At 41.2% G+C, this 26,177-nt stretch overlaps 1 protein-coding gene across 13 annotated transcripts in view; it reads right to left on the bottom strand.

The window, feature by feature from the left end:
- Positions 1-26,177, bottom strand: part of TMEM132B (transmembrane protein 132B) — a 254,707-nt gene that overhangs the window by 95,033 nt on the left and 133,497 nt on the right. Inside the window, exon 2 of one of the 13 annotated variants that reach the window (XM_048073884.2) lies at positions 21,673-21,766. The exons of the other annotated variants lie outside the window; for them this stretch is intronic. The gene's annotated coding sequence lies outside the window, so the exon portion shown is untranslated. The remainder of the gene's footprint in view (positions 1-21,672; positions 21,767-26,177) is intronic. 13 annotated transcript variants of the gene reach the window in all.

Below are 26,177 nucleotides of genomic sequence, written 5' to 3'. Positions count from 1 at the left end.
AGAGGGGCATCATTTTCTTCTTTATACGAAAGTTGTCCTTGATCCACCTGGATCATTGCTCCCGTTCTGGAACAGCTGAGCAATTGCTACCAACTGAGCCATCAGTACTACAATCAGTAGCATAATGATAGTTTTTCTCCCATATATAACATATTTCTTTCCCGCAACTTTCCTTCTGGTCTTTAACCTTGGAAAAAATTATATGATTTGTAATAATAAAAATGGATTTCAAGTGAGTAGTCCTTACAATCACCGTAATAAATTTACGGAAAACACATTTAATTATTAGCACAGCAATCTGGAAAGTGTTTTGTTATAATTAAAAGGATAATTACCTTTCTCTACTTTAACAAACTCATGAATTAATAATTTAGGATGGCTTTGCCAGAGTAAATTTATTTGCCTATATTACAAATAACACACTCTCGTGGTATTTTCTCTTTACCTCATCATATCTTCTACAGGTATCTTTACATCAAGTTGTAATTTTCATTCAGGGGACAAGAATGTTTATATGCTCTCGTTTCACTCAGCTAGATGCATTCCTATCACATGGCCAGCCCACGGGTCACCCACTACCCATACTGAAGTGAGTATCTGTAGATCCAAACCCATAAACTTGTCTTGCTTGAGCAAAAAGACTGCTTCAACAAGCACAGGAGCAGCACTCCAGAAATCTCTAGCTAAGGTTTAGTCCTTACTACACGCGTAACAGCACCACACAGAGCAAATGTGTTCAGAGCGAGACAAAACGTACGCAGGGCAAGTCATGCTTCGGGCTGAAAAGCAAAATTGCTGCAGCACATTTTTGCAGGTGCCTGAATCTTACTCTGTTACAGTGAAGAAAAACAAAATCAAGGAAAAAGCCCTTTTTTGTTGTTGTTTTAAAAGACTGCCTATGCTTTCAAAATCAAACTTTTCTATCTTTCAAATTGAACTGTATTTCGATTTAACTTCAATTTAATTGGAAGTTGAAAAATTTGAAACTATGGCCTATTTGGGCCTTGACTCTCAAAATTGATTCATTGTCACTTCCTGTCCACTTGCTGCCATTTTTAACACTGGTTTTGGAATTGCTGCCAGCAAACCAAAGCAACAGTTTCCCCACAGTCCCGGGAGATATCGCTGCCATTCAGCCACAAGCAGATGGGAAGAGATGAGCAAGACAGAACAACTTGTGCACATCAAGTAAGACCCCACGCCACATTTGCACAACCTTTCGTATCCACAGGACAGCTTCTCACCATACGTATGGCCCATGCAACACGTGCACAAGAGATTCACATATTCTGGGTGTGAAAAGTTTTTTACGAGGGTTTCATTCAAAGCCACAACAAGCAACGGCCATGAACGTACCTACTCATTATTAGTACTGTATGCAGGAAGAAAACTCACAGTACCTCACGTGCACACACATCTATAGACTACATTTAGGAAAGCTACTTGGGAAATTTCAAATGTTAAGTAATGTGCTTAAACCACAAACAGCTTGTGGACAACTCAAAACAAGCAGAAGCAAAACAAAGCATCTACTACAACCTGTACATCCAGCTCAAGAAATTACATTGAATAACTCACTGTTATGTTTTAGTCTGTCACCTGTTATGATACAGCACAGAGCAAAAATCCTTGCTGAAGAATAAATGTATCCTCTTTAGAGTTCCATTCAGCAATGATCTTACAAGGTTTGCAGGTATAGGTCACTGATGAAATACAGACCATGAGCCCCGTTGCTTGAAATATAGATCTCTATAAAGAGTCTTATAAAACAGGTACTGTCTGGAAAACTGCCATAATTTTTTTAAATAGAAAAAGCAGACACATGCCTGTTACTCAGTTGAAATAACGATGCCTCTGAACACTGTAAAGGAGGACAAATAAAAATTATAAGAAAACCTTAACTGTAAATATGTTTAGTATGTAATTATTTAGAATATTCTTAATGAGATCCTTAATAAGTTGCATAAACAGCTCAGTTTATGAACTCAGTTTTAAATAACAGTTTCAATTTCTGGAAAAAAAAGAAAAGAGAGAGAGAGAGAGAGAGAGACTGGTGTTAGACCAGTAATATATTTTAGCATGACTCTATAAACAGTATAATATTAAATATATAATGTTGAATGGGGAATAAATGCAGACAAAAAAATAAGAAAAAGCACCTAAGGAGATGGTTAGGTGTAGGCACTGAACAACCATCTACACAGATAAAATTAAAAATTAAGCAATACATCTCAGATCTGTGTAAAATATGCTACAATAAAGCGAGATCCAGCAAGATCCAACTCAGATATTTCCTGACACTGGGCTGCGTAATAGTGCTCTCCTCGGTGGGTTCACTGGTGTCTAACAAGCAGTGAGATGATGCTGTGGCTTTTTTTGTCAGAAGGAGCCTTAATGCAGACTCTCTTGTTTATATAGCAGGTTTTATCTCATGAAATTTACAGCAGTTCGGTAATCTCCACAAACTCTACCTTTCTCAAATTAGGTTGAAAGCAGGACACACACCTCTCCACCCCATCTCTTTAGGAAAGCATGCTAAAAACGAGCCAAAAGATGTAGATAATACAAAGGATGAAACATGATTTTCCAGTAGATTACGTCCACAAAAAAAGCTGGTGCAAAGGCTGCACCACAAATGGGAAATGTTTCACAGTGCAGGACTGTAACAACCCCTCTCTAGGTAACACGCAACCAAGGCCTCAAGGAGCATGTTTCATTTTCTACTGGGAATGTCACTGGTACAAGCCAGGCAACCTAGGAAAAAGAAGTTGACTACTAAAGGGACTTGCACAGGAGCAAATTAAAGAATGAAGTACAGCTGAACAGAGAGCTGGGAACATATCAGTACTTGATGTGTATTTACAAAAAGAGAAATGAGTTGGTGCTAGACTGCACAATTTGCTCATGCTTGCCAAAGGAACTGCCTCAATCCAGAGAGCTGAGGCAAAGGGGCACAGTCTTGCCAACCTTAGCTGATGTTCACATGGATGGCCAGCTAGCCATCGTCAACACAGTTCCTGGGAGGTGCAAGGACTACAGGATTGGGCTTCTTACAACTCACTTTAAAGCACACAAGAACTGTAGCAAAGCAAAAGCAGAATTTACATATACCTTTTAATACCTATATACCTATAGAATATACATATACATATACCTTCAAATTGTTTTAATCTTTCACCAACAGGACCATAAAAACTCCAGAATGCTATCTTCTGATGCACACACCTTATGCCATGAACAAAACAGTGCAGTCTGGCCTGCTCTCTTGCATACTGTCGCTGTAGGTTAGCACTAAGCCTTTGCTCTTCTTTCTAAGTACAGCTTCACAGTAAATAGGAAGCCTGAAGCCCATGTCACTACATCTGCAGTCTGGCACCACCATGCCTTGTGGCTGCCAATTTGAGATTTTCATGGATGATAGTGTTCAGCAGTACCAGTGACCATCTGTTTCTTCCTCCTCCTCTTTCTTCTCCTTTGCTTCTACTTAACTCACTCTTAAATGACCAACATATCCTGGAAGCAAAGGCAGATTAAAATTTGCAGTGGATGATACAACATCTGTTGATTTAATTCCCAGGGAAAAGATGGGCTGAGAACTGCAGTGAGGATTTGAAAGAGGGTGTAATGTAGAGGGTTAATGGGGAAAATGGAGCAGCTTAAAGTTAAAGCCACAGCAAGTCGTGCGATTTGACAGACTGCTTCCCTGGGTGGCAGGTGGAAGAGCAAGGCCCCATAGAGGGTATGTCGGAAACAGGAATGATGTGATTGCAGCGTGCTGTAACCAAAAATAAAGGCAAGCCGACCCCTGCCTATCTCTGCAGTAGCCTGCTATGCAGGGGAGTGAGCAGGAATGGAGATTAATAGCTCAATTCAAGTGCATTGTCTCTGCTTTACACATTAAGTGCTTTAAAGCAAGCAATCATTTTGATGCTTTGCATTTTGATGCTTGCAGCCTACGTCCTCCCATGACAATCTACCAAAAAAGTTTAAACTTTCCTTTTAGAGCTTTAGATTAACTGAGCCATGTCCACACTACCTCTCATTGTGCCCTGGAATGAGACAGAAGCTTTGCCTCAGGAAAATTCAAATCTTATGTCAGCGGTTTGTTAGATGGCTTCTGGCTAAGGGACATATATTAAAGGACAAGACCTGGTTTTGCAGCCAAATGGCCACATGGAGGCCAGGGAACCGCACACTAAAAATAACCATTACTCAGCTAGACTCAGGTGTGGGAGAAAAATAGGAAACATCCCACGCAGAGGGGACTCTCCCATTTGCTGAACTGCTCCTTCCTTCTGGCAGCACCGAACACAGGAAACACTGCGGGTTCAACACGTCTCATCCCTGCCCCTGCCCAGTTCATCTCACCATTAAGAATTAATTAAGAAACAGGCAATGTTGTGCAGAGGAAGGAACAGGGAGTATTCCTTTTACCTTGGGCCTGTCTGCCACATAGGGTTTGTGCTGCTGTGGCTGTTCTGGTTAGGAGCTGAGGCAGACCCCAAGTACGGCTCTCTCCTCAATGTGGTCCCAAAGATTCCTGAGGGAGGATATCTAAGTGAGAGCATCACAACAGGGCAGGCATCCAAAAAATGCCCCAGGCCCTCCAAGAGCCAGCAGAAGCCTACTACACAGAAACTGCCCCCAAAACTGAATTTAGTACTACTGAATGGATTTTATTTATTTATTTAATATCCCTTTGCTTTACAAACCCATGTAAACTTTTATCATCTACAGCATCCTCCAGCAAGGGGTTCCAGGCGTTATACAGTCAGTGACACCGTACCTCTTTTTAGTTTGAACCTGCCAGCTGCCAACGTCAGTTGATGCCACCAACACTTTTTTTGAAAAGACAATGATTTCCCTATTCACCTGACACAGTGTTAATTTCTTCAGACCTGACTCATTCTCACTGAGGTAGGTATCTCCATGCCATCGGATACATTCACTTTCCTGCAGAAATATTCCTGCAGAACACAGACGTTGCCTTTCCTAGCTGCTAATTTTTATCTTTTAGCTTAACTGAAACTTTCTTCTGCATCCTTAGTTTCATAACTAAATATCTACTATGTATAAGGTAATGGAGTTTATAGAAATTCAGTTGTAAAAAAAGTAGGTAAATTTCTTTACATGATAAATATTAGAAAGATATCCATTAGAGGAAATTGAAATGATGGTACTTTAAAATTAAATGGCTAAAAGTCATAATTTCGTTCAAATTTAGAAAGTACTCCAAAGTGGGCTCTTTCTGTGGCTGCAAAAGACATGGTATTGTGTTATTTTTTTATATGCGAGTATTTCAGGCAGACAGCCTGACAATTTCAGCTAATTCAGCTGATGCCATTGGATGTCATGTAAGGATGGAGAACTAAACAGTTCTTGCATTTAAGGTAATGGAGTAGCTTTGATTTTGCTCACCAAGATCCTGATCTATCGGCACGTATGCATTTGAGTCCATCAGCCACTGCTTCAAACAGCCAAGCTTGCACTGGTCGCAGTGAGGACCTGTATCACTACTGCCACCGTTATCTCCCATAGAAAAAGACTTTCTACCTTAGTGAAAACTTGAGTCTTTAATTTTTCACAGTTGTGAAGATGAGATGCTAGGATACAAAGCAAGGCTAACACAACGCTTACTTGACAAATAAGCCATGAAGCCATGTGTCTTGCAAAGAACTGGAGGAGATGTCTGTTTCTAAAATAAACTAATATACTTTAAAAGCAGCAGGTATCTCTAGCCTTCTACTGCAGCAGCAAAAACCTGGAGAAAAAATGACTGCCAAATATTATGAAACCTGTAACCATGGTCCGACTGAATAAGCCTTCAACCAAGTATTACAAGAAAGGAATTTCAGTGCTTAGCACAACGTAATTTTAGAAGGAAGTGGATGTTCTGTTGTGATATAACATAAATGAATATAAATGAATTGAGCCTCTTTAACAGCTTCTCAACAATAATGCATATTAAATGCTTGGAGAAATTCTTCCAGGCAGCAGTGATTAAATAAATGTAAAACGCTTTCATATTAAAAGGGCATGATCCAGCATTGGGAACTAAAGGCTTGACTTCCTTTTAACTCCAGCTTCAAAGAACCTACGTTGAGTACCGTAACATACACATGACAGGTCAGATGCAGCACCCAGCCCTAAAGAGGAGCAACACAAAGCTCATTAACAGCAACATCAAAGTAGAAATAACTGCCTTCATGCAGGGAAGGAGAAGAAGAGGTACTATCAAGCCAGTGCAGGTCTCAACGTGGGTAGGACCTGCTGGGAAGTCAGCACGGGGATAAGAGCTCTTAGAAAAGAGACGTGTTCATGAATTCCTTGCGTTGGTCAGATGCTATTACAGCTGTGCCTTTGGTGAATGGAGCTCATGTCCTCCCTTCATCCCAGAGAGAATGGCTGCCCGAGCCCAGCTGCGGCAGTCAGGTGCAGGGGAGGCGAGGATGAATCATGCACTCCAGCTTGCTAGCTACGGAGGTCTCTGTGTTAATGACTGGTTTAATAATTATTTATGCACAAACAATCTCCCAAATATTCTCTGTTGAAAAAATACAGCACACTAGCCATGAGTTTTCAATTGATACATTCCCCCTAGATTCCACATTCGTACAAATGTGACAAGGTTGCACACCAAGTCACAGACAGCTGATCCATACCTTTCAGCTTGTTTAAAACATAAAGCAGCTGCCTAGTTTTCTGCTGAGATGCAAAAAAATCTTCCTCTGAGAAGCATCTCATGAGCCTCACCTTGTCTGAAGTTCCCTTACCCAGTCAGCAGTCAAGAACACTGCTGTCAGGAGGTTCACAAGAGTCTGGCAGCTATTCTAAGAAAGGCCTGTTTAGTGGGTTTATGTAATTTCAACCTCACTACTAGTTTTACTTAAAGGTGAAACACAAAGCAAACACTACAGATGTCAATCTGTACAAAGCCAGAGAAATGTTTGCACATGTTAAAAATACATTCACAAAACCAATGAGTTTTAAATAGATCTTCTCAGGAGCTGTGAACAGTAATTCAAAGTGGGATGTTCAGGAACTGAAATGGCATTAACAAAGCAGTGATAACCATACCTCCAAACTCAAGCATCTCTCGGGACAGGAGATGCCCTGACTATGAGAGAGAAAGGGTCAACATCTTCTCCAACACAGGAATTACTGTGAGAGAACACCATCAATCTCAACGGCACGTCAGACTGCCTGCCTCCCAGTACAACAGCCGGCACTCCCAAGGCAGACAAATTAAAACCAGCCACTGGTTCCCCAATTCCCAACTGGTAACAGAGCACCAGAAGTGGGGATTCTCCAGCCAGTCCTCAGGGTAACAGCAGGATGTTTAACTTGGCATACTTTGGTGTTTTCTGCTATGGATCGTAGCACATAAATGATGCCTCTTTGAGACAGAACCAAAATCAGATTTGGAGAATCAGCCTTGCCTGTCTGTCCAGTCTGCCAAAGCTTTGGTTGGCCTCTCCAACACAGCTTCCTTTGAGCATCAGCACTTCTTGATTTTAGCATGAACAAAGCCCCAGTTTTTCTGCAAAGCTTCCAAAAAGTTGAAGTTGTGATGACTGCAACTCAGCCCCTGCTAGTATTTGTCAGTGGCAAGCTGCAATTTCTGTTTTCCTAGCGACACCATACATTTCTATTCCCAGTTGCCTGCTTCGTCCCCTTCTTGCAGTCTGCTTCACACCAAGTTCATGAAAGCCTAGCAGTAGGGACTATTTTTTGTTTGTTTGTTTCTAGTACCTGTCATCCATAATCCCTCATGTCTCTAAGGTTTTGAAAGCACTATCTGCTGTAAATCATACTAATAAAAAGATTTTTTTTTACCATCATAGCTGTCCTTTGTGATTTTTTTTGTTCCTTTCCAACTTTCTAAACTTCATCTTTCTCAGCTACAATATGTTTTTAAGAAAAATTATGTATATTCATTAATGTATTAACCCAGACTTCTCCACTACAAACAGTAATTATTTCATGTACCATGCACACAAACACACCCTTCATACCTGACAGCATTTGAATCGTTAGGAAATGTTTGTGACTAATAAAACAGAATCAACTAGCTGCAGTCAATTTTATACTCTCAAAAATAATCCCACTCCACACCTAGAACAAATAAATTTGCCTGCCATATATTTAAATTAAATGCCCAGTAAAGTTTGCTAGTTGAAAACTTCTGGAAAATTTCCTAAAAGCAGATAACGGCCAGGTTGCCTGAATGGGGAGTTTTAATTGAGACTTACTAGAACTGGAGATTCAGGAAATGGAGGCCTGCAGATAAGATTAGAAACAACTGTAACTGCAGAGCTCCAGGTTCTGAGTGGCATATGTCATACGTCAAGGACCTGTATCGCTGCAGTCACTGTCAAACCGTCCTTCCTGAGAGCATTAGTCCACAAGAGCTTCACCGTCACTACTCTCCAAGCAATAATGATAAATTTCAGCACTAAAAAAAGGGATTCCCCCTAACACCTCTTTGTTAGAGAAAACTTTTTTTTTTTCCCCTTTCCAACTTTTAGGATAGTCAAGAAAATTAACTTTCCTGTTCCCCTCAGGATAGAGAGAAGCAAACTGGTTAAGTCGATACCAAGGCAAGGTATGTGGCTTGCTTTCCCCCAGCCCTGCCATCAGTGTGTGCTTGGCCCTGGAACAGGTAGAAGAGAAATCAACGTGCTCTGAGAACTGCACCAGCTCCCAGCCCAGCCTCAAATGCCAGCCAGCTGCCTGCTCTAAATTGACCTGATGAAGAGGTGAGGACCATCATGCTACAGGCCTGAAAAAACAGGATACCTAGAGTGCTTCACCTCCCTTAGCCCTCACTCAAGTGCCTACTCCCACTGCCTCTCTGAAGATTTTAGTCTGAATAAATATAAATAGGCTCAGATATACACAATACTTCTGTGTCTTGAGCAAGTCATTCTGCTATGTGGTCACTTCTGTGCTGAGAAAAATGCTCTCATACCTCCTTGCAACACAAGAGCAAATGGAAAGTACGGAGCGCCCTGTGTTCTGGCCCTGTACCTGCAGGAGGGCCCTCTTCCAGCAGCTGCTGCAAGCAGCAGTTCCCTGCCCTCATCAGGAAAACCAGAAGGCTGTACCTTTAGGAAAGGATAAATTTATAAGTGAGCTGAGGTAAAAAGAGTATAACCACCTTATGACAGCACTTGCTTTCCTGATTCCTGCTCCGTCCCTGTTACAGAACCAAACTCTTCTCTTGCATCTGCTGCCACTTGCCTCTGGTTTCAAACAAAAGCCACAGCTGTAACCCCCTCCCACCAAAGCACAGCGACAGATTCAACTCTACCACCCCCAAGTGCCAGGGAGATAAAAAATATGGTATTTCAGAGGCGTGGGACATAAATTCTGGCTTGGTTTAGAACCCCGTGGGCAGTAAAGTGCTCTGCCCATTAAAACATAAATTACCATCTGAGTATAGCTGATGAGAGGCTGGGGCTAAAAGGAAGTGGTACTAAATCAGAATTATAGGAATGCTCTTTCCAGTCTGACCGGAGGAATTTACTCTCCTCCCTAGTGTGTCTCAAGATGACAGATGAAAATTAAGGCTGGTTTGTATGGGAGCTCGGAAGTAAATGGTTATCCTCCCCACATACGTCCTTATCAATAAAACATCTTCTTAATCCTATCAGCTATGAGTGTACAACACCTGTCACACCCAAACCTCCCAGTGTTTATGAAAATAAGAAATTTAATCTCATAATCATCCTCTGAAGTGGGCAGCAGCAGCATGCTCAGACAGCATGACGGAAGACAGATGGACAATCCTGGGCCCCACAAAATGGTACGGCCAAAAGCAGCAAACCTGGGAACAAAATGGCGGCCTCCTGAGCCTTCCTCTCACTAAGGGCCATGGCCTAGGCCCAGCAATGAACAGCAGCTTTAGAAAAGAGACCTGCCTTCCTAGCATCTCACTCAGGCAGAGTACAGAGGTTATTTCACCTCTTGGCTGAGGTCTCACCTCTTCACATCCACCCTCAGTGAGTAGGATGGCTCTTTCACTTCAGCCTGTAAGCATTAGGAGCAATACCTGGTCTAAAGGGAAACAGAGGCCAGCACTCATTACCAGGCCTGGGCTTTCAAAAAATCACTTAACATGGCAGCTTTGAATTTCCTTCGAAAAATCTGAACCTCTAACACAAAACTGTGCTGAGTCTCCTTGGAAAACCTTGCCCCAGGGAGCATTCAGAAACTCCCCCGCTCTCTCAAAGATTCAGTCCCCGAGTCCCCACACAGACAGCTGTGTCTCTACACCCGGGAGGGAGCAGATCATTTTCCCCGCCATCGTTAGGTCTCATCCAGAAGGAGGTTAGGGTGAGACACCCTGAGCTGCTCTGCACCACCACACATTTCATTACTGCAAAGCACGGTGGTTGTGTACAGCTGGAAGGCGCTCTGTGAGGCAGCAAGGGCTAACCCCCACCTCACTGCCTCCTCTCGAGGTTTACTGCCTCCCAGGTGGCAGCTTCCCATGAGGAACTTTAATGTGAGACAAAATTTTACAGCTGTTTTTATAACAAGAGCTATACTATAGTTGCTACAGAGACTACACTAACACATATCACTGAGTGTTTGGACGGGACTTTATCACAAGCATTTATTTGCTTGTGTCCCTGGCTTTACCTCACTGAGAGTAAATATTATTAAGTCAATTTGTGAGATTTTTCTCAACATTTATGTCAATTAGTGCCTATCGGCCTAGCAAACATGGCTTCAGTTCCTACCTTGCCTTTATCTCAGGGAAGGCCTGTTACCCTGCTTGTAAAGCTGGAGCGTTGAGGCAAACTGCAGTAATTTGGGGATGTACCCAGCAAAACATTAAAGTCCACAACACATCCAGGAATTTAATTCAGACCATTTAAATTTTTCCCTATGGTTTTAACCCAGACCAATTCTTAACTTCTCTTCTGGGAATTAGAAAAAAGTAATCAGGACAAATTTAAAGTGCTTGGAGGGATCAAAACTATCAGCTTATTTATGATCTACAGATAAATCAATACATTCAGATAAACTTTCTATTTATCAGTAATAAGCTCTTTGACTCTTGAATTCACCCATTTCTCCAGATGCTTGTTTCCTAAGCAACACTATCTCATACCTCTTATTTATGGTCCATCTTTGCTCTCCATTCCACAATAGGGCTGAGACACTACTGAGATACAGCTCCCAGGGTACGGCTGTTCACGAGCTCATGTTAGAAAGCGCTGTCGGTGTCACAAAGAAAGATTGCAGTTTCCTTCCAGTTCTGCAATCTGGAGTGCACACTTCTGTGCCTGCCAGGTATGTCCCTAGGCATTACTGGGAAAACAGGATTCGTGACCCAGAGATATGTTTTGAAAATGATGATTGAAAGCCAAAATAAATCCAATGTCAATGTTTAGAAATAGACAATAGCTATGGGATCACAGTGCCTGTGGAGAGTTGCGGAGGAATCTTTTAAACTGAAAGTTTGGCTTCTTGGACTGCTGGCACTACATAGCTGATGTTACTTCAACTCTTCTGGAGACAGCTGTAGAGCAGAATAGCCACAAGTTAAAGCACAATGCACTGGTTTCTTTTCTTTTTTTTTGTCCTCCCAACACAGTGATGTCCTGTTCTTCATTATAAGTAAAGTGGAAAATTGGTCCTGCGTTGAAACGGCAGGCCTTTGCAATACAGAACACAATTGAACTGTGTCCCTACGCCATCAGACCTGAACAGCAGTGGATTGTTACGCAGGTCCCGGGGTGCCCACTGATGTGAGATGTGGTTTTTATTTATTGGAGAAGACACTTGCATACACTGGGAAAAAAGTTATTTGCTGGCCTTAAATCATCCACACAGAAACAACTGAAATAAGCTTGCAAATATATCAAGAAGGGATTCAGGCCTGAATATGGAAAGACAGGACCGAAGATGCCAAAAGCACACGAGTTAAGGGAGGTTTAAGAGCCAGAGTTGCAGAAAGCAATATATTTTAGAGTGGAAAAGCAATCTTGCCTGCAGTGCTCCTAAAGACACAAAGATACTTTTCACTTTCAGAGCAGGCCATGCACTAGCCAGAAGGATCACAGTCTTGCAGGCTGTGGGGCTGCTGAATGCTCAGGGCAGGATTTTGAGAGACCCTAGCAGAGATCCTAATAGAAGGACCCAGTTTAAGTTCAAGCAAGTAAGGTTTTTTTTACGTGCAGAAGTAGAGCTTGGCACACAAGATTTACATTTCTTTGGCCCTGCAGTTCAAGGGGTATCCTACAAACAGCTCAGCAGAGGAAGAGGACAAAGCAGCAGCAGAGCTTGTCCTGACCCTTCTCCAAAGTGACAACTGTAAGAGCCACGTAAGGCTCAGATTGCACTGCCATGACCAAACCGAACCCACCACCTTGGTTGCCTCATAATGCCCCAAACGGAAAACGTTTTGAAACAGAAAGGATTAACATCATTTCTTCATTACAATGTTATCCTGAGAGCTTCACAAGCTCCTTTGCTGGCTGACATTCAGCAGGTGCTGTGACAGAACCAGTGGCCTTATTTGCCCACTGCACTATGCAAATCATGCAAGCTATACCAAAATAATAGGAATGGTAAATGTTATTAAATTCCCTAGAGTACAAAGTATGCCTAGGCCGGATATCACTTCCTTGTCATTAATTCATACTCTATACTTCATAAACTTTTATTGTAAAGAGTGCATTCAGAATTTAAAGAAATTCTTAAATTCAGCAATATGCAATGATCATGCTCAGTGTGTACCCTAGATTGGAGAGAAATCGTTGTGCTTGTTTGCTCTTGTTGTTATGAAGTGGTAACCCATATGTTCCTCACATTAGGAAGGTATTTAATGTATGCCCTTGGCAAATACCAGACGATGGCGGATCTGAAACAAACAGAACCATCACCCGAAGATGATGCATATTTCTATTGAGGGAGAGGGAGGCTATTTACAGTAAATTAAAAAGATATATATCAAATCTTACTTATGGTAATATAAAACTATTTCTGAACTTTAATTATTATGATGAACTGGTCTCCTGTGGCTTGTTCATTTCATGCAGTTAAAAAAAATGTTAACAGTCTTCTAATTATATCAGTTTTTTGTGTAAAAAAAACTGGCTCACATTTATTACTTTGTCTAGAGAAGCTATGGATCATCTCGCTATTCACTTAATGTTTTTAATTTACATATCAGAAATACTAATAAGTACAGTGTTATTAGATCATATTCCCATTCGCTTCCAATCGAAGAAAATGGTCCATTTTGTTTAGCTGCCACAATTAAATTAATTTATTTTTCTATGGCTCGGTTTTTGATAAGGGCTTTTATCAGAAGTTTGACTGTATTAAGCTTAATAGGACATCTCTCATTAAAATAAAATTCAAAAAGAAAATATGTTTCATTAAAATCAAACAATGGCTTTGCCCCCCACCCAACCCCATTTTGGCTTCATTAGCATTTTTAATAGAGGAGGTAATTGTGCATTTCACTTGAACAAGAGCCACGATCTGAAGGTCTGGATTTGTTTAAAATTCAATGGATTATTTCAGTATCATTTAATGAGTGGCACTGCTGTGCCTACAGACGGCCAAAGCAGAAATGGCAAGGAAGCTAGATTTGGCACATTCCGGATTTGTTTTACATTGATTTTCTGTGGTGCTGCCCACAGCACAGTACCCAATAATTTGGTCTTCACTCCCTAGTGTATTTACAATATATTCCAATAGTATCAACCTAAAAATTTCCTGTAGTCCACTTCTGACAGACATAGAATTGTCTGTAAGAAAGGAACTGAGCCGCCAGCTACAAAATCAACCTCTAGAAATATTTTATTGGGAGAGCTAGTTCTTGCTTCCAGCAGAAGCAATTTCTACCGATCGTTGGGATCATTATTCCTGGTTAGGCTGCCAAAAGGAACAGGAACGTACGAATAACTTTACAAAAGACAAAAAAAAAAAAAAAAAAAAAAGGCACTACCTGAAAAAATTAGCTTTCACAATAATATTATCTTTGAGAGAGATACTGAGGTTTTGACCTCTTGCTGTTTCATCTGGTTTCAACTCCTAATCCGTTTCATCAGGGTAAGATGCAGCATCCCCTAACGTGCCTGGTTGTCTGATGGCTCTGTGCTTCTGAAGCTCCCTTAGTATCTCCAATAAGCAGGCGTAGGAGACTAACCCCAGGGGTCCAGAAGATACCTGTACTTGACAAAGAAAAGACGAACACATTCTGATTTTGGTCTGAGGCTGGATAGGAAAAGGAAAGGGAGCTCAACAAAGACCTTAGGGTTGATTCAGAGCCATTCAAAGATCCTTTCACACTGCCAAAACAGGAGAAAAGTTTCAGTGCAGGTGAAATTTGGGCATCTCACAGAGAAGTAGAAGCTGATAAGAATGAGGTAGTACACCCTCCTGGTAGGTAATAGACGGACTAAGGAAATAAAATGTGCAGTGATCAATGTTGTGTACACATCTCATCCATCATTGCCTGAATGGATCCAGAGAGTGATTTTATCCTAATAACGCTATTTCAGTTAGGATCATTCTTTTGTTCTTCCCTTGGCACCTACTTCATTCTTCTTCTCTGCCTTCTCGAGAAGTTTCTAAAGTTGAAACTTTTGCCTAACCAGCTGCATTGCTATCTCATACTCTCTTTAAACAGATTTCTGCTCACAGCTGAACAGACATTAGCTGCTGTAACAAAGCAGCAGCCCATATGCAAAGTTTGCTTGTTTGCACCACCGTGTCCTGTGCTTCAGCTCTAAGCCAAAATGCCCATATGGGCCCTGGAAAAATGAAGGGGGAAAAACGTAGAGTAAAATGTTGCGTTGCTTCTGCTGGAAGGAAAGAGGGACTGTCAACACAGAAATTGGATTAACACCTCAGCAGCGCAAACGTAAAGTTTGTCGTTCTGCTCCACACACTGTGGCGACTGGGAATTGAACAGCAACAGCCCAGCAATTTCTCCTAAACATCACCTTCCCGTTTTTAACCCCTGTGAGCCCAACCTCCCACACCGAGGGACCTCCAAGGCCTGCTGGGATCACAGTGCACATATTGCTGATCTGAGCAGCCCACATATATCCAATAAAGGCAAAATGGCACACTGAGTTCATAACACTACTTATATAAGGCAATTTATTTTCATCATGCTGTTATCAAAGAGAACATTTCATAAGCTGCTCATATCCCACACACCTGTATGCAGAGTTACTGCATGAGGAAGGCTGTCTTCAGTGCCAACATCAGTTTTAGGAGAGAACTCAGGTTTAAAGCCAAAGTAGAGCTCAGTTTGCATTTTTAGTCTAAAAACTGATAAGCTATATTCTTACAATTCTAGCCCAAAATAAAGAAAAAAAAAATCCGAAATACAAGTCCCCAGATCTCTGGGGATTTCTGCTTTTTAGGGCAGGCCCAGAGACAGTACCCTTTTAAACTGCAGTCCTCTGAGAGTCCCAGCATCAGGAATACGTAAAGCAGAACTGAAAATTATTGTGTCAGTTTCAGACCTGCATTTGGGCAGGAGAATATAGCAGCAGCAGCAGCAACACAAATGATTGCACAGAGGAAGCAATCTGCCAGCCCCTGTGGAGAGTACCTAGAGCATATGTTCAGTGCAGCATGCAAACATCTTTGATTGTAGCAGGCAGATCAACAGTGCTCTGGCTACACGTTTTTAACAGTAGGAAGCAGGAGATTGTGGCATGAGGTTTCTCTAACTCTGCTGCTGCTGTCTGAGTTTATTATATTTATACATTTTATGGATCATCACTTCTGCAACTCTGAAGGTACAGTGTGCAGGTCACAAGTTTAGGAAATGCATGGGGCATACAGTGGGGTCCTGGTGAGAAGCGGGCTGGCTTATCTGCTTCCGCTTGCAGTTTTCTTCAGACTCTTGTCTGCATGCTATTTGCATTTTCAGTCCTGCTGTTACTTGTGTTTGCTCCTGAGCTAGGCTGAGTTCGGATGTCCTTCCCACCTGCACAAGGTTTCCTTGTACACAACCCGTAGCATTTCTATAGCCAAATCTAACCGAAATATCAGTGCTACTTTTACTGTTGTGCCCTCCTTGCCTTACCTAGATGGCTCCTAGGCTTACTTTTCTGCAAATGGACTTGTGGAGCTGTACATGTTCCTAATATTTACACCTTTGCAAATAATTCATTGTTTTTAAATATGACTAAGTCCAGAAAACAAAAAGTTACAGTTTTTTCAGTTCAGATTAACCAGAATCAAAAATGTTATAAGGTCAGGGTCAGCACCTTTTGAAAACCATAGTAAGAAAACTTTAAAAACTGAACAATTCAAAGTAAGGATATGAAAAACAAACAAACAAAACAAAACTCTACTTTTCCAAGTTCTAGAGAAAATATGGATCAACTGCTTGTTCTGATTTTTAGTTTAAATGGTATAAATGCCTACCTGGTTTTGGTTGAAACAAATGTTCTTTTTTGTCAGTTAAAAAATAAATTTTTGACCAGTACTGCAAGTAACTACAGATATTTGAAAACAGATGAGATTAGGTTTGAAAAACAAAAAAGTGGAAACGCTTCTTTCTTCTCTAGCTCACACTATACCACAACATGCCACAAATGCCTGCCATGCTCTTTCTAATGTCGAATTTCACAACCATGACAGCAAAACCATAAAGAAGATATTTTGCCTCACACACTTGCATTTTGAAATGAAAATTAACTTCATAGCTTTGAGCAATCAATACCTTAATATAACTGAAACAACAATGAAAATTTTGATCTATAAAATAAAATTACCCAAACCACAATTAGGCCAGGACCTGGGGACTCAGAGCCACATTCCTGAGAACATTGACTTCCCTCGTATCTCTAAGTATTACAGTCTTATTTTTAACTCTGACAGCAAAAATTAGCACTAAACCAGTCTTTTATTTCCCGTTTTTCCTGGTGTACATTTTGTGTCGTTCCCCCCCCCCTTTTTTTTTTTTTTAACCACTTTCTCCATTTATTTTCTGGATCTTGGCAAGATGCTAACCTACTCTCTGTAACCGCAGGCTACAGTACTCCAACTGCCAGACATTAGTGTATCTGTTTCAGTCAGTCAACCAGCCCAAAAATTGACAGTTTGAAGAATTACCAGCTCCTAGTACATGAAACCTAACTAGGCCTGGACAGCTGTACAAGTGAACAACCTAGATTTCCATGTTCTTATGACCTTGCACGACACAAAACACTTCAGGTATTATATCAGCTTGTCTGTGAAAAGCATTCAATCTCTTAAGAGATATGAAGTACAAAAGAAACAGCACATTTTGCCTAACTATGAATTTATCATGCACAGCTGAGATCAGCATCCATAGTTAAAATGAAATGAAAATGAACAGCCTGTCAGGTGTGAGCTGCTAGCACTAACTGTAATCCCCTTCTCTCTTCCAAATGCTCCTCCAGTCCAGCTCACTCTAACTCCTATGAGAAAGGTGAATAAACCGTTCCTCTGGGTGGAAGTGAAAAGCCCACAAAAGAATCCACAAAGTACAAGGAACAGTTTTCACTCTTCAGTCTGCCAGAGCCTAAATCTCCCAGTTAGCCAGCAAAATTGAGAAACACACCCATCCAGCACTGCCAGGTCATGCCCAACAGGTAACCAACCATTCTGACACACAGTCTCCTGCTCCATCCACAGTCTGCATGCTTCACGTTGTCATAGCTTAAAAGTTTGATGAGGATATGAAAAAGAGAGAATGGGACACAATGGCATAAAATGGGAAACGGCACCCAACAGATGAATTAGATTCCTCTCTCTCTTAACAAAAAAAAAAAAAAAAAAAACATGGGACATTCAACTGAACTTAAAAGCAACTGTATTTTATAAGTATTTTTATTTGGGCACAGTTCAGTCTTAATTCATTGCGGGGTTTATTTGAGGAACTGGCACCACTTAGGTCAAGAACTTAGAGGAATTTAATTAAAGGGTAATAACTAATTTCTGCAGTTGGAAAGTTTTTGTTCTCATTTCTACAAAGTGCTTTGCTGAGCCTACCACAGCAAATTCAAGCCATGACTTTGATCATGGCCACTACAGAGAGGGCTCCAGCTCAAACCAGCTGAGTAAGAATGATCTCTTGTGCAATACTGACCATTAAAAATGCAGAACAGCTTCTCAGGCAAGAATGGCGTTTAACTATTGATCAAGGCTGCAACAACGCAGGGGACCTCTAGGCTCGTAAGAAGATTTTGATGACAATGAAAATAAAAGCTAGGGTAAAGAGGAAAAATAGGGAAAAACAAACAACAACAATAGAAAATTTTCCTTCCTCATAAATAGTACAGGATGGCCAACTGATGTTGGGTTAATCTTGAAGAGACCCTTCAGAGAGGCCTGAAGGCAAAAACGAAATAGGACTTTCTTGGACTATCAGTGAGATACCAGCACCTAAAGAAGTGCCAGCAGGCTTGCAGTTGTGGAAGAGGAAGATGACCTTATAGCAGGGGGATAGACAAGCTCAAGAAAAGGCTGGAAAAGAGGAGGAATTAGTAACAGCAGAGGAAGGATCTACTTTGTGGGATGCTACACAGCAATGGCTAACACAATTCCTGTTCAGCTGGGCCATTGACTTGAATAAAAGTAAACTTGGGCCCTAAAGTTGTAGTGACCTTTTTATTAATTAGTGTACCTAAATGTTCAGAGAAAGCTATTGCTTAATGTGCACTCTTCTCTTCTCCGATCTTTTTTAAATAAAAGGAGTTGATTGGATTGATAGCAGGATTGAGAAATGGAGACTCTTGCCATCTGAAGATGCCCGGTTACATGCTTTTTCACTTAAATATCACCAAAAGCCAGCACAAAAGGGACATCAACGACACAAGAGCAGAGCCAAATGCATCTGGCTTTACTGAGTATAATTGTAATATCAAATGCCTTGTTGGGTTGTGTCTTTTGGAAACAAAAACAATCCATTGTGATACTTTGGAAAGGTTCCTTCTCATCTGCATGGAACTCATTTAGGAAGGATGATTTAAAACAAAAGAAACATTATCCAATATTAGAAGTAACCGTTAGCAAGGCTCATTAATGCAATGCACTGAAGCTACATTCTCTGCAATTCTATTGCATAGCTAAACTACTGTAATTAAACCATAGTTCCTCTGTGTTATTTAGCAAAGTAAATAATTACACCATGCCCCTGAGGCTTATTGTTAATTTGCAGCATCAGGCAGAAACCCTCACTGTCATTTCTAAGCCTCCATTTTATGGGACCATATACTTATAGTGCTGCCCAGCTACTGTACCAAACGTCAGAGTAACTGCAGTGACATTTTATCCTCCTATACTCCACACTGTGAATAGCAGTCATCGCACTGCCTTATGCACATGTACATCTGTATCCAAGGCAGCCATCAAAGCTTCATACCTAACAGACAGGTCTTAAATAATCAGCGTGGGTTTATTTCCCAGGGTGGGAAAGCTGGTGGTTTTGCTATGCGACGGAAAAGGTCTGGATTCATTCACTTATTGCAGTTTGACTTTTTTTGCTCCAGAAATATAAATGCCAGCACAGCAGGGCTACAGTCCCTTCCAGCACCATTCTTGCTTCAATAAGCACGGCTCCTCCTGCACTCTTGTCATGGGCATAGCTTCTGTTCTAAAGTTCCCAAAAGACTGCAGGATTGTATCTGAGAACAGAAATTTAGCCCTTTGGAGAACATGGATTTTTCTACAGCTTGCTTATAGCTGCCCAACTACTTTAACTATGGACAGGGATGCAGATCAACAAGTAATAATGAAAAAAAAAAAAGATTTTTTTTTTTTTTAAATTCATTCAACATCTCCTATACTCCTCAAGTTTTTAGGGCATGCTGAGGGGGCGTAAGTCCGTCCTGGAGGCCACAGCACAAGAGCATGGCTGGCAGGCTTATAGCTATGTCCCAGCCCAGGAGCAGTAGCAGGGCTGGCACTGCACAAAGTGGCAACCAGACCATTATTCATGCCACACTTAGACAAGCACCCAGTATCTCTGTGCAATTTGTAAGTGTGGAAAGGGAAAACAAAAGCACAACGACCCAATAATCTCAGTATTCAAGTCAAAAAAAAGTTATATTTACCTCTGCCTCAAAAGAAAAGACCACATATTCTTACATATCAGCAGAGAAAATTACTACAAATGTCAACTTCAGTTTTCTAGTCTGGGAGCTGCAGCTTTCTGCTCCTAGGGAAGATGTGATTTCTCTTGTTTTCATGCTCCTCCCAGTGGCAGAAAAGAAAGGCCTGTCTGCTGGCTACAAAGCAGAGAGACTGTTTTTTTCCTTCCCTTTGGCTAGTCCCACAGTCCCTTGTAGCTAAGAGCTGGAGACGACTCATCACGATGCCCTGAGAGCTCAGGATGAATCAGGAAAAAGCTCTCTTGCACGAGGATGAATTTATTATTCCATTTTCTTGGAAAGCCTATAACTTATATGTCAAATCTAGCAGTAGTAAAGATGATGACTTAAAGACATCCAAGATGGGTAAAAGAGACTCAAGAAAGAAAGAAGGAAAAAAAACTTTCCACAGGACATTGGTTTGCACCAAGACACTCCTCAGATTTGCTAGCATTTACATCAGCAGTTTATACTTACTTGCCCAGGACAAGAGGTAGCATTTTACTTCCTCACAACAGAGACTTAAAAGAAAAGCTCTTTACAGGCGGGTGTTTATGCATACATACTTACAACAAGACAGTGTATTTAAAACTCTGTGCTCGGTCCAGTATGGTTTCAAAACTGTAATGTTGATCCTGAGTCTCTGTTTTCTCTGTTAGCAGTAAAATATTATCTTGATTAGCTCACTACAACAACCAAAACGAACAAACATCCGCACTGTTCCCCCAGTTTCAACTGAACTATGCTGATTCGTATCTACTGCGCTTCCGGCCTGTTGTGTTCTGCTTTATTCTGCTTCCTAAAGCGCTGGGATGACAGCTGGATTATTGCAAGGTTCCCCACCTGTTATTAAAAAGTGGCTGCAGCTGAACAGAGCTAAGAGTATACATTTGTGATGAATGAAAGGACCACATTATTGTCTCCCTTACGTTGCTCTGGTGAAACTGAGATGTTTTATAAGTATCACGTGCTAAAATATTTATAGATGGTATGCAGAGGAATTCAGACACACAACCTACACACACAACTCAGCCCTTACAATCTTTATGGCAAACTGATATCAATATCATTTCTAAGTACTGTAAAGAGTAAAAGTTGTGAAACACCCTTTGTAGATCAGAGAAGGAAATGTGAATCAGAGGTTCACAAGGATTTGGAGATCCCTCAAAAAGAAAGACACTGAACTGTACGATTTTTTTTTTTTAACATAGGCATTATGGCATGCCATCATTTCTCTTAGGAAATGCATTGTGAAGCTGACATTCCAACATGAGTAAAGAGCTTAAGGATTTCTTTTTTCTAGACACACTATTTCCACCTAAAAATTCAAGCCTAAAGATAAACAGAAATAGACTTCCTGCACAAGTAACGCTGAAAACAGAAAGGCACCATGTAAAATCCATCGCTTGCTACATCTGCTATAAATCTCAGTGGGTCCCTGCAGCTCTGCAAAACTAATTAGCTGCATATCAGGGATTCAGCATCACCAGTTAAACTCTGAGCTCAGAGCAATTCCTGAACACCAAGCTTTTACCTCTAACAGTAGTACACTGTCTTTTAATACCTTTACTTAAGCTGACAAATGCTGACACTGTCCAAGCAGTCAAAGTTTGCCCCTTGTGGACTTTTCCTTCCCTGCTGTCAGATCTCTGCATTCCCTGACAAAGGAGAAATAATAAAATACAGGTTTGCAAAAGACCCCGTATAAGCTCTTATTTGTTTTATAATAATAGTTTATTTTCTTTCAGATTTTATATTTAATGTAATTAATCACCTTTCTCCGTGGTTAGTTTTATATGTACTGTGCCATGTTTCTTATGCTGCCTCTGTCTTAATTCCTTTTGCTTTTCCTGTTGGCACTTAACTTATGAAACAAAAGAATCACTGCTGTATCTAACATTAGATTGTGATGTTTAAATGTACACCACCATATGATTTTTAAGCAGCAGTTTATTTAGCCCTAGTGCATTGTTACGCACTGAATCGAACTTCAAATCGAACTTCATTGAGTGTTGTCATTTGGAGGATAAAATATCATCACTGCTAATATAGTGTAGTACAATCCATATTGACTCAGAGAGTTGGTAATAGACAATAAAAAACGAAGTAGGATTGGAGGTGGCCTACTGAATGATCTAGGCCATTCACTGGGTACCACAGGCAACCACAACATATTGTAAACTGTTTTAGCAGTGGGAGTTTGACAGTTCCTTAAAAGCTGTGTTTCAGAGCATCACTCCCAACATGCACAATGGCTACTCAAGTGGCTACATCTCTGTCACCGAATATAACATAAAACTCCCAAAAATGCTTTTTGTTTGTTCGTTTGTTCACCTTTTTTTTTTTTTTTTTGCTTTGTTTTTGTTTCGCAGAGTTGGCAAAATTGGTATTCCAGGCAGATCTCCTCCCAGCCTGGACTTGAACTGACTTTTGCACACCTGCTATCACTCACTGCTGTTCCTCTGGGCCGCCAACTCTGCTCACCCATTGCATTCCCACAAAGCATGCACTTCTTCAGACAAGTCTTCAGCTCTACTATTCAAATGCTTAACATGCCCTTTGCATTACTGGTCCGTATAAATCAGATTGACTCATTAAGGGCAGACATTTCACTTTTACTGTCCATTTCTGATTTCATTTAAGTTAGTGAAAGGAAGACATGGAGTTATAAAGAAAAGATTTGTCTTATAAAGCTTTATAGGCAGCAATCCCTCATCTTGATAATTTTTAAAAGGTAGAAAAAAAAAGAAAAGGAAAGCAACTATCAGTTCCTCCCTGTACCAAAGCACAGTTAAGCAGTCTGACTGGATTGCAAAGTTTTGAAAACAGAAACCCCACTTCTCTTGGCTTTTTGGTTGATTCTGTCAAACTTGTCTTTAAATAGTCCTTTAAAATATAGTGGCCACTATGAAAAAGAAGAGAAAAGATGAGACAAGCAGAAAAGAAGGAGAAAAGGGAAAAAGAAAAGGAGGAAAAAATGGAGGGGGTGGGGAGGGGAGAAAAAAAGGGAAAAATGAAGAAAAAAGAGGACAAAAGGAAAAAAAAAAGAAAAAAATGGAAAAAGAAAAAAGGAAAAAGTAAAAGATTTTGATAGGTTATAGACATGCTCCTTAGAGGCTTCCTCCTTACTTCAGTCTCTTAGGAATTCTGCCCAATAATTCCTTTACTGCCAAGTTCTTTTCCTAAGGAACTGAACCAGAAGTCACATACATGATCTCTCTACTCTCTTCCCCTTTCTAATTTCCACTTCAGCCCTGTGGAGGGAAGGTTCTTAGGTACCAGCAAGAGGAGGCAAGGCAGCAGACATTCACAAACCCTGCTACATGAGGCAAAGAATAGCATTCCCATGGGTGATATGCATGACAGCAGCAGTAGGCCAGGGCGTAAAACTCTCACTTCTACAACAAAAATTGAGTATTCCCCATCACAGCCATAAAAAAAAGTCCTTAATATGAAACTTGTTCCTAGAGGCCTGCAGAATACTTCCTTGCCTTTTACACCCTTCCTGTATATGCCAAGTGCCCAAATCCATTACCTTGACAACACTGTGCATCACTATAATAGCATGAGTCAGACGTGTGGTTTTTGTGACCATAACAAAAGCAGACTCTCATCGATTGGCATGGTGCTCCCTGTTTGAAACTATAATTTCAGAAGGATACTTGCTTTAAATCTTGTTGCTCTTTGCTTTGGGTCTTGCCAAACTTGCACATATACCACAGTCCGTGGCTTGTTTTATGGTCTCATTTTAATGGGTTTGTCTGTATTCCAAGGGCCAGCAAAAACAGAACAAAAATCTTCTGTAAGGGGTTTCACTTGGGGCTTCTTCTTCATCCTTCACAGACCCAATCCTCAGAGGCTGCATTCAGCGTTTGAACCATCTCCTGCAGTTTCCAAATGAAGGTTGCAATGTTCTGTTCTAGACTAAACTCCCAGCATGTGGGTGCTTCACTTGTAGAAACCCTTTGGCATACGCGGAGTTGGACCAAAGGCTTAGACCAGTGAAGGAATGAAGGGAGGGATAAACAAACGTAGCTGTATCACACATTTTCTATCAGAGAAAACTCCTGCTCCTAGCAGGTATCGATCCAAAGAAAGGGAAGACTGCTGGCTAGCACACACTTGGCTGACAAGCCAAGAAAGTGAACAGGTTACAATAGTGACAAAAAATGACAGTCACCACGAACACACAGCAATACATCTTCTTTACAGCATCCAGGAAGCAAAGGGCTCAGATTTCTTGTGGTTCAGTCTCCTTCCTTTGTTAACATCCCCTTTTTGTCAGCTGTGCTGTACCTTAGTTTAGTTACGGGCACATGGCAGGGACACATCTTGCTGTGAATTTCTGGCAGAATAATGCTCTATCAGGGAAGCATGTAGAAAAGCAAATGAAATCCAGTGGTAATTGGATTTCTCACCAATAACATCGGTGATGCATTGCCATATAGGGTTATCCAACAGGGCATGGTTAGCTGCTTTTTGCCTGGTACCCATTCACAGGCTTGCAAATATCAACATCTAGCACAAGGCAGAGAAGTACAAGGCTCCCAGTGTATCAGTCCTGTAAGCCACTGACTAGGAAATGCTAAAGCAATGAGAGATGTGATTGATGTCTCTACCTGGTCTTATTAGATATTAAGATATTATTAGAAGATGAGAAGATGTGAGCATCACTGAATATCAGTGACTACTGTATGTGTTACATGAGAAAAATCTTAAAATACCCATCGAAGCTGTGATGTGGGACTGCAGAGAGACAGCGCACATTTTTGAAAGGAAGGAAAATGGTCAGAAACAAGTTCACATAGCCACATGAAAAAAAAAAATTGCCCTGGTAACAAGGCAGGTGATTAAATACAAAATGAGATGTGCTCCTGCTAAGCCAAAGCCCACTATAAAATCACAAATCCTTGCAGGAAAGGGGGGCAGCTCAATCTGCTATTTCCACAGGGCTGATGAGGTGCAGGGAAAATGATGGAGGTGGCAGAAGGGAGGGGAGCACCATAAGGCCAACGTGAGCCTGCGGCACACCGCAGGCAGCAGAAAGGATACCCATGCTGCCCTTGAATGGACCTGCACAAACAGCCTCAAAGGGGATGACTGGTACTGATGGCTGTATTGTGAGGGGGTAGAGGACCATGGAGGACCGCTCCTCAGGTCTCTCAGGAGATCCCAAGTATTTCACAGCCCTGAGCCTTCCATCTGTTCCTGAGAAAGGGATGAAGGATCTAATTAAGGTGAGATTCACAGCATAGGCTTGAGGCATCAGAGTCTGCTGGAGGAAACTCAGTAACCTGCTGGAGCTCTTTGAACAAGTTAATACAATAGTAGAGAATTGTGAAAGGGAACATAATTTTCCACAAGTTTTCAATAACTTTCCATGTAATAGAGCAAAGGCCCTATCCTAGCCTTAGGGGATACAATGCAATAGTTCTGAGGAAAAAAAAATACAGGAAAAAAAAAAAAAGAAGAAGGAAAGAAACAGGTAAAGCAAGACACAAGTTGTCTTTCAGCCCAGTATTCTGGGCTACTCGGTGATATGCAAGTCATGATGCACCATCACGCCTCATCCAAAGAAAGCTCCCATCCTTGGCAGGACTTCAGTATCCCAACCTACAAAGCACATATTCCACCTCTAGAGCACCAGGATAACAGTGACCAGGCTTTGCTGGACAAGCTAGCAGCTGCCAGAGAGGACTGGGAGGCTCCTTGGTCAAGCACCACTTCAGTGAGAGTTAGGTACACAGTATTTTGAAAAGCCCGAGGAAGTTTGTCTACATGCTCAGGCGGGAGAAGAAAACGTCAATTTTACAGTCTTCTCTTGATTATTCCTCTTTCTACAGCTATTAAAAGACAACTGACTTCAGGTCCAGCTGAAGCTCTGCTGGGGAACAGAACCCAGCACTTGTAACTGGTGCGTTATTTTTCAACTACGGACGTACTCCAAGCCAGACTTGAATTCACGGGTGTGCTGCTGCCTGCCTGCCTGCGGAACGCATACTATTCCTCCCAACACTCTGTGAGCATTTAACACTCTGACTACCGTGCAGCTAAGTCCCTTGTGAGACA

The sequence above is a fragment of the Anser cygnoides genome, chromosome 17, assembly GCF_040182565.1.
Source record: "Anser cygnoides isolate HZ-2024a breed goose chromosome 17, Taihu_goose_T2T_genome, whole genome shotgun sequence".
Lineage (NCBI taxonomy): Eukaryota > Metazoa > Chordata > Aves > Anseriformes > Anatidae > Anser > Anser cygnoides.
The sequence above is the reverse complement of the archived record's forward strand: the minus strand, read 5'-3'. Positions and strand labels throughout refer to the sequence as shown.